Here is a 9,630-nt window from a genome sequence, read left to right as displayed (position 1 = left end):
GGCCTGGGATTCTAGAGCGGGGCTCTGCAGGGCCTCCCCCCACGTGAGAGCCTGCTCTGAGTGGGCAGTGTTCCCTAGGCCTGGCGGGGGAGCCCGGCGGGAGCAAGGGGTGGGAGACGGCGCAGAGGCCGGAAGCCACCCCCGGCGAGGAGGTGTCCAAGCGGACCCCGTGGGCATCCTCCGTCCTCCAGTTGAAAGCCGGGCTTCTCTGAGGCCAGCCTCACCTGTGACATCATCCCTGTCAAAGGGAAGCGGTTTCTGGGTTTACTGATGATGGCCCCCGGAGCCCGTGGCAGAGGCAAATCTGTTCCAGAAACTGCATATGATCCCCTCGGCCCATCCGCAGATCATTTGGGGTGTATCTCTTCCCTAAGAGAAGAGAAATGCAGAGCTGTGGGTACTGTGTCCTCGTGGGTTTGAGCAGAGGAGCGGGGAGCAGAGGATTTCTCTCCGGAAGTCACAGGTTTGACTGCCTCCATTTCTGTCCCGGGTTGGCATATTTCCCCTCCACTCCAGCGAGAACAGCGGGCCGGCTGTCACGCGCTTCCCCCTCGAGCATCAGCCTGGGGTTCTGTGAGATCTCTCTGCTGCCATCCTGCATTCAGTGTGTCGTCTTCCTCTGCTCGTAAGGTTTCACTTCCTCTGCAGCTGGCGGCTTCTGCGTTTCTTTTCCCATTTATCCCAGTCATGAATCAGCTGCGTTTTCAGAACCCTGTATGGTATTTCTTTTGAGAGAGGTCATTACAGATCTCTGCTTTGTGCTGCATGGTTTTTTCTTTCATTTTCCAGCAGAATTTCGGCCAAATGTCAGTCCAGCTGACCTCTCAGCAGTCAGCTTATGTTGGGAACAAAGGATTTAGGAAAAATTTGTCTGTGAGCTCTTCATCTTCCTCCTTCTCTGGTTTCTTTAAAAATAATGTCACTCCAGTGATTGGCCTGTGCTTCCACTGCAAAATGCAATGGTTTAAAACTTCAATTTCCTTTTCTCTGCAAGCGAGAGTCCTCACACATCTTTCTAAGAGTTTCCACGTCATTTTATTAGTTCACCGAGCTCAGAGCATTTCTCATTCCTCCATCGCTGCTCCATGCCGCTCTTAAATTTAGTCATTTTCTTTGTAAGCCTGGTGGACCGTAGACTTCACCTTTACTGATTTAGCTTCATCACAGCATTGGCGGGGGGGCCTCTGTGAGTTTTACAGAATTCCTTATAAAAACTGTGTTATTTCCATAGAATTTTGACTTCCCAATAGCTTGTCCTGTTTCTTTCCATGGCATTTATCCTTAGTCATCAAAATAAGAAGGGGATTCTCTACTGCAATCCGGTTCCTTTCTTCAAGGCCCTGGCGTGTCTCTAAGCCCCACTCACCTCCTCAGACACACTCTTATTTTGCATCCTGAGTTCTTCAAGAGATACCTTTGTTGCTTTGACCTTCTCTCTAAAATCTTACAATTTGTTGAGAATTTTATATTTTCATGGGACATTTTTAAATGTCTGTGCACCTGTTGTTGCATCGCTTGAAATCTTCTACTCTTTGTAGCAGAGAAGCTTCCAGAATAAACTGGCAAACAACCAATTCCCCATAAGGAGGTAATAATTCCAATTTACAGGGAACTTGATGATGATCCGGCAGCCTCAGGTCCTTGACCAGGGTCACTACCAGCAGCTTGGAAAAGCATTTCCACAGAACTCCTCAACTGAAGGGCTTCTGTGTCTGTTTCTGGACTATATTCAGAGATACCATTACCTCTTAGGTCACGTGCTTTCAAACAGCCAACCTTTCTAAGATTTATTTCTATTTCTACATTCTCTGGATCCCTTTTTTTTTCTTTCCAAAATGGCTCACAGAAACTACATTTCCTCAGTTCTTCTATGTTCAAAAATATTTGTTACCTTTAAAATTAAAAGGCAGGGATTTCCCTGGTGGCACAGTGGTTAAGAGTCCTCCTGCCAATGCAGGGGACACGAGTTCGAGCCCTGGTCCGGGAAGATCCCACATGCTGCGGAGCGGCTGGGCCCGTGCGCCACAGCTATTGAGCCTGCGCTCTAGAGCCCGCGAGGCACAACTACTGAAGCCCGCGCACCTAGAGCCCATGCTCCACAACAGGTGAAGCCACCGCAGTGAGAGGCCTGCACACTGCAGCAAAGAGTAGCCCCCACTTGTCACAACTAGAGAAAGCCTGCGCGCAGCAACAAAGACCCAACACAGCCAAAAATAAATTAATTAATTAAAAAAATTAAAAGGCAATGTAACTGGATATACAAATATTTGGGCACACTTTCCTTGAAAATTTTATAGGAATTGTTCTATTATCTTCTAGTATTGAATATTGTTTTAAAAAGTCTGGATAACTGTGATTTTTTTTTCCACCTTTATAAATGACTTGGTCTTTTTTCTGTCTCCAACCTGCTTCTGTGTGGGTTGGAAATAGCTGGGTTCCCTGGTTGCCTTATATTCGGGGTATTTCATTTATTGGAGGAATATTTACTGTTTGCCTGCACTTAGTTTCAGACAATGGGGGAGATATAAAGGCTAATAAGATGTGGTTCCTGCCATCAAGAGGTCAAAAACCAGCAGGAAACAGAGGCCTCGATGGAGCGAACTCTAATCTCACGCAGAGAACTTGAGGTGGGAGAGGCGGGAGCAGATTTGCAGCGTGGGGAGAAACTGTGAGAACTCCTATGTATACTTATGTCCCATAAATTTGTTCCCCTGACCCTCACAACTGGGCAAGGGAGGGGCTTAAAACACTGCAACAAAGAAATTGCAAAATGAAGATGATATTAGTGATGCAAACATATAAAAAAATAAGACGGCAGAGCTGACACTCTGCTCCTTCCACGGGCTCTTAGTCAAGCCCACTGTCAGGTAAGAAAACCATGAGGAGCTCAAGTCTGGCAAGATGTTCGCCAAAATAAAATGAAAAGTTATACAAAAGTGTATTTGAAATATTGATTAACTTCTGATATCATTCGCGATACAACTCATACTAAGTATATGGTACCTTGAGATACTGCCTTATAAAAATAAGTATAGGGGACTTCCCTGGTGGCGCAGTGGTTAAGAATCCGCCTGCCAATGCAGGGGACACGGGTCTGAGCCCTAGTCCGGGAAGATGCCACATGCTGCGGAGCAACTAAGCCCGTGCACCACAACTACTGAGCCAGAGCTCTAGAGCCCGTGTGCCACAAGTACTGAGCCTGCGTACCACAACTACTGAGCCTGCACTCTAGTGCCTGCGTGCCACAAGTACTGAGCCCGTGTGCCACAAGTACTGAGCCCACGTGCCACAACTACTGAGCCCACACCCTAGAGCCCACATGCCGCAAGTACTGAGCCCACGTGCCACAACTACTGAGCCCGCACCCTAGAGCCCACGTGCCACAAGTACTGAGCCCGCATGCCACAAGTACTGAGCCCACACGCCTACAGCCCATGCTCTGCAACAAGAGAAGCCAAGGCAATCACCGCAATGAAGAGTAGCCCCTGGTGGCTGCAACTAGAGAAGAGCCCGCATGCAGCAACAAAGACCCAATGCAGCCAAAAATAAATAAAATAAATGTTTACAATAAATAAATATATACAATTTATGGATAAATACATATACAGTACTGGGCAATATGCATTCTCAACTCTTTTTTTTAACGGGTGGAGGTGTGCAATGAAAAAGCCCAGTGATCACTGCTTTAATGTAACAAATGCAAAACTGGCATTAACCACGTGAAGAAGCCTCTGGTGGAGCAGAGCATCATCAGTTCGTTGTTCCTGGCAACAGGGGGACGAATCACAGATAGTTGAGCTGCAGCATGAAGAACAATTGAAATGTCACCGGATGAAGAGAGGAGAGGGTTACTCCAGGTCGATGGCACAGCATGAGCAGAGACTCAGAGGCGGGGAGAACACATCCTGAAAGGAGATGGGCGGGCAGGTCCAAGTCTCCTGGGATGTACTGTAGAGGCAGAGGGTGCAGGTGACCCTGGGATGGAAGATCACCCGGGCTGGAGCAGCCTGAACTCTGCGCTAAGACTGTGGACCACGGGGAGTCCATGGAGACGAATGAACAAGGAGAGCCCGGAGTCAACAGTACTGAGATGCCTCTGACACCACTTTTGGGGCAAAAGGAGGAGGAATGAATGATGAAATTGATCCTGGTTTTTAAAATATCTACCTAGTGTCTATGTATCTATCATCTATGTATCTATCTATGTATCTGTCTATCAATCACTGAGAAACTTGGGGCACCATATTAGCATCAAGACAAAAAAGGTGCCACTAGGTATTTCACAGTTAGTGAGGAACTAATTCTTTATTTTTAATTGTGGTAAAACGCACATAAACGTAAAATTTGCCATCTCGACCATTTTTACACACACACAGTTTAGTGGCATTAAGTCCATTCGCATTGTCGTGCAATCATCCCCACCATCCTCTCCGGAACACTTTTCGTCTTGCAAAACTGAAACTCTGTCCCCATTAAACACTTACTCCCCATTCGCCTCCCCACTGGCACCCACCCTCCTACTCTCTGTCTCTATGAATCTGACTACTCTAGGTACCTTGTATACATGAAATTATACAGTATTTGTCTTTTCATAACTAGCTTATTTCACTGAGCATAATATCTTCAGGGTTCATCCATGTCGTACCAGGTGTCAGAATTTCCTTCCTTTTTAAGGCTGAAGAGTATTCCATGTGTGTGTAGACCACATTTGGTTTTTTTGTACATTCATCTATTGCTGACACTTAGGGTTACTTCCACCGTGGGCTATTGTGAATAACGCTGCTGTGGACAGGGGTGTACAAATATCTCTTCGAAATTCTGCTTTCAGTTCTTCCGGAGATATGTGAGAAACCAAATCTTTTGATACGTTTCCTCTCTAGTGGTTATTTTGAAAGAGGTAGAGAGTCCTCCCAGAGGTACTCCTAATGCATTATTTTCTTGAAAATGTACCATGAATATGTGGTGGCCACTAAAAAGGAGGCTGAACACGTCAAGCCAAGAGTTCCTGCTCAGAAGGTGACCTGTTTCTGCAGTGAAGACATCGTTAATGGTGGCCAGACGTCTAAATCCAAGAGGCCAAGGGTGTTACTCTATGTATTTGTGTGCATCTATCTATCTGAATACACGTTTTAATTCCATTTAAGTGGCAAGCAAAGGTCTGGGGCAGATGGTGAGCTGCCTGGATCTCCATGAGCACCAGTGGCTGGGGGACTGGTTTCTACTGGGGGGTCGGGGGGTGGCAGTCCCGCAGTCACATCACTACTACAGCGATCTGTGCTGAAACTTAAAATGGCTCCCCTCCTACCTTCTGTGTGTAGCGTTCATTTCATAAGGACTTTATTTCTACGTTTGTTGATGTCACGGGCTGCACGTGTCAATCTCAGTACGCTATAACGGTCCCATTCAAGGGTGGTTTCTACTCTGCTTCTATTTTCCGCCCAGTCTGACTCTGTGTCACGAGATGCCCGTCCACCCAGGATTCACAGAGCCCGCATCCTCTGGCCTGCCCTCCCCCAGCCCAAGAACCTTACAAACCCCTGACGGCGTAGGGGACGGGGGGGGGCCGCTTTTAAAAGGGAAGCTGTGCCCGGGAAAGCCGGGTCCGGCTCCCTCCGCCGATCTGCAGGACAAAGACGGTAAAGCTCTTCGGTGAAAGCTCAGCGCTCTCAGTCTGGACTGAGGCCATTTTAACCCAGATTCCGTCACCGGCCGTGGGAAAACGGCCAGCCTCGCGGCGGAACAAAAGTGAACGTCGCCGCACACCCTGCATTCACGGCCTCGGAATTTTCTCTGCTCATCTTCGTCTTTTGTTACCTGGGTCCCCACAGAGCCCCACGACTGCGGAAGGACGAGGGCTTGAGGCTCCCACCCAGGCAGCCCTTTGATTAAAGAGCCCCCGGGGCAGCTCTGCCGGGAGCTGCTGGCTTCTCACGGGGGGAGGGAAGGCCTGGGAGGAAACGGGGACAGTGGGACATCAACAGGGGGAGTGACAAAGCTGAGAAAGCACACGTCTCGGCGAGTCCCGTGAACCCTTTCCACTACCCCCTCCCCGCAGTCACAAGACAGGGCTGGACCCCTTCCTAGGCCCAGTTCTCCGGGCATTGGACTCCTTTGCATAAATATTAGGGTTGGTAGCTTTCCAATATTTCTAGCTGGAGAGCACTGGGACGGGTAAAAAAGGAAATAATGATGGATTTGCAGTCTCTTTCTTTCGATTCCTCTTCATTCATTGGCTAAGTGTCGGTTGCCTAGGAAACCGCGTGCATCTCGGCGGCAGGGTCGGCTGGCAGGCTACCGGGCCTGTGAGCTGTGTATTAAGTGGTGAATGCAAGCAGGCAGTGGGAAAATCCGAAGGCTACGAGTCTTGCAATCTCAGTGTGTGTAAAAACATGTATCTTGCTTTAAGAAAACGACGCTTTAAAACTTTACTACCAAATCAGCTATGTAATGTCCCCTTTCTATCAGACTTCAATTAATTAACACAGCTCTGTGGCCACGTAAGAGATAAATGCAAAATCACTTGAGAATGTGCCCCTGAAAATACTCTGAAAAGTGTGAGAGCAAAGAGGGTTTTAATAGCTTAGCGGGTATCTTACTCACCTCAGCCACACGATGCTATTCATAAAATAAAGGTCGAATTTTATTTTACATGTGTAATTTCTACAATGGTCTCAGGAAGGGAAAATTTAGAAATGTTAGTGCGTCATTAAAGTTAATAGCATGTAAGTGATGATGAAATATACTGTTCTGACGCCTTCATGTCTGATGTACAACGACCGAGATGGAGAGGAATTGAGTGTAATACACAGACAAAAAGAAACGCTTGGATGCTGGAGGACCCAACTGAGAGCGATTTGTCTTTCTCTTTGAAAGCCCTTCTTCACCAGCCTCTTCTCTGAGAGCTAAGCAGAATAAGGGTGATATGGGTTGGCAGATAAACTGAAAACTTCAGGGAAAGACTTGGCTGTCATCAACACATCCTTCCGACACAAAACCAGCTCCTTGTGAAAATTAAAATGCACAGTATCATACTTCCAAGTTGGGGAGGGGCCGTGGAACAGTTAACGAGAATGCCCGCTCCGTAGAGGCGGCGGGGATGCGGGACAGTACCGGCAAATGGTATGAAATGAAGGCAGGCCTTGAGCCCAAAGTGCTGAGTCCTCAAGGGCATCCAGGCTTTCAGAAGGATGAGTTCCACCCTCGCCTTATCCGAAGCCCCTTCCCAAAAAAGAAACCCTGGAGGAAAGGGTCCTTTTATCCACGTAATCTTGAACACGCGTTTCCACGCCGGGCCCTCCGCGGAAATCTGGCGGTGAAACGGGAGCTGAGAAATAAACCGTTAGGTGCGGGAGCTGGTGGGGCTCAAGGTGTCGGGCGAGGAGTTCATCCCCGGGAGCGCTGCGCTCGGCGCCCGGGCGGGGCTCTAGCCGCTCGGCGCGCGTCCACACCAGCAGCGTGTGTGCGGCCGTCGCTTGGGTCCTTCCCGCGCGGCTCGGTCCCACCCGAGCCGCCACCCCCAGGTCCGGGTGCTGACACCAGGCACAGCCCTTTCTGCCTGGACGCGGTCCCCTTGCCCAGGGCTGGGAGCCGGGAAGCGGGATTCCGGCCTGAGTCCTGTCTTTAACTTGCTGTGTGACCCCGGGCATCACTCGCCCTGGACGCTTCTGCATCTGTGGGAGCTGGGTTAGTAACTCGGGGTCAGGCGCTGGAGCCCCGCAAGCGGGCATGTGGGCCGACCTTCCGCCCCTCTGCCCCCCGCCCGACCCCTCCCAACCCTGGTTCCGGCCGCCGCATCTGGGGACCTCTGCCCCGAGCTGCAGTCGGGCACAAGGGGTGTTTGGGGGCGGCTGGGCTTTTGTTCTCTCTGTCTCTCTTTGTGCGCAGGAATTGGGCTGAAAGCCCCCCTTCCATCCCCAGCGGGAAGGGAGGCGATGACAGCTTGCTGACACTTCTGGGAGGGTCTCACTCAACAGCTGCGGGCTGCGCTCCGCCGCGGGAACCCGGCTCATTCGGGCCCTCTCGCCTGAGGATGAGAAGGGGTCACGTCACCTCGCAGAAGACCCGTCAAGGGTCAGGGTGGAAGAGGGGAAGCTTCACCCACAGAATTGCGGGAGCCAGGTTCCAGCGCGCGCTCTCCTCCCTCTCTCCCTCTCTCCCTCTCTCTCTCTCTCTCTCACACACACACACACACACACACACGAAAACTAACAATCTCTCTCTCTCTCTCTCACACACACACACACACACACACACACACACACACACACGAAAACTAACAAAGAGATCAGCTCCTTCTTGGACTCTAGAAATTGTGGGTTTGAAGGAGTGTCTGGGCTGAGCCTCTGCGCACGCGCGCGGGAAGCGCTTCGGGGTCTTGGGTGACCTCTACCTCGCGGTGCTGCAGTTTTCAGGCGTGTCCCTCACCCGCGGCAGCGGCAAGAAGGTTGGGGACCACGGGGCCGCCTCGGGGTCCGGCGCCTGATGGATGACGAGAATGTTGGCGGTGGGGCGGGCGATGACCTCCCTTGGAACCCAACCCCTTTCTGGACAATAGATGGACTGAACCCAGTGCTTTTTAAATGCTCAGCTCTGGGAGGGTAGCCCACGCATTTTCCAGCTCTTTGTTCTGCCGCAGCCCCGCCCCCGAACCCCACCCTCTTCCGACCGCTGGACAGTCCACCCCGCGCGGCCGGCCACACCCACCCCATCCACTCCCAGGGAACAAAAGCCGACCCGCGGGGTGGAGGGGTCCTGGGTACCAGCCGGGGAGCTGTGGACTCTTGGAGAGGGTCGCGCAGGGCGGAGGAGGCGCGGAGGTCGCCCCAGCCATGGATGCTGCCGCCACAGAGAAGGGGCCCTTGGCAGGAGACAAAAGAGAGGACGCGCGGATGCTGGGGGGGGGGGGGGGGCGGGGCGGAGGGCACCCTGGGGCTCTTGGGCCTTAGGTGTCCAAGGTCACCGCCTTCAGACCCCAACAAACTGATCACACAGGACTTTCTCCTGGGGCAGCCTGTCCTCTCCCAAGACTCTGTGCGACCGAGGTTCGGCCGCAGGACAGCCGTTGGCCTCTAAGGGCTGGGGAAAGGGGCGGTGGTCTCACCAGGGAGGGTGGCTTAGGGGTCTCCGGCCCTGGGCGGAGGAGGGCCGCAATCCTCGCTGGTAGCGAAACCTGCGCCACCCCGCCACCCCTGACACCTGCCAGCACCCGGAGCACAGCGCTCTCCTTTCCGGCGCACCTGACACCCTCTCCACGGGCTCCAGTCCCCTGGCTCCCACCCGTTCAGTGCCAGCTCTCCCCCCAGACACCCGGCCTGCCACCCTGGTCACCCTCGCGTCGCCGCCCTCCGCCCTCGGTTCCGCCACCCACCCCGCAGTCGCAGGGCCCAGCTTTTCCACATCCTCCCCCCATCCTAGACAATGCGCACGCCCCCATCCTACCCCCGCAGCCCCCATGCCTCGCCCGTTCCGCAAGCCTGTGCTGATTGGCCGCGGGCCCGTGGTCCAGCCCCTTGGACGGTCCCTGGGGCCCGGAGCATTACGTCAGCGGGGCCTGGAGAGCGCTAGCCCGAAGGGGACTGGGGAGCTCGGGCTGGGGGCGCGGCCTGCGCGGGCGGCCCCACCCTCCTCGCA

The 9,630-nt window shown here is 52.4% G+C and overlaps 1 long non-coding RNA gene across 1 annotated transcript; it reads right to left on the bottom strand.

The window, feature by feature from the left end:
• Positions 1-6,144: 6,144 nt before the first annotated feature.
• LOC137232949 (uncharacterized) lies at positions 6,145-9,292 on the bottom strand. The gene is made up of 3 exons (XR_010947243.1): positions 8,734-9,292; positions 8,390-8,478; positions 6,145-8,023 (listed from the first exon to the last, which is right to left on the bottom strand). It is a non-coding gene; the product is annotated as an uncharacterized lncRNA (long non-coding RNA).
• Positions 9,293-9,630: the final 338 nt, after the last annotated feature.

The sequence above is a fragment of the Pseudorca crassidens genome, chromosome 10, assembly GCF_039906515.1.
Source record: "Pseudorca crassidens isolate mPseCra1 chromosome 10, mPseCra1.hap1, whole genome shotgun sequence".
In the NCBI taxonomy this organism is placed as follows: Eukaryota; Metazoa; Chordata; class Mammalia; order Artiodactyla; family Delphinidae; genus Pseudorca; species Pseudorca crassidens.
The sequence above is the reverse complement of the archived record's forward strand: the minus strand, read 5'-3'. Positions and strand labels throughout refer to the sequence as shown.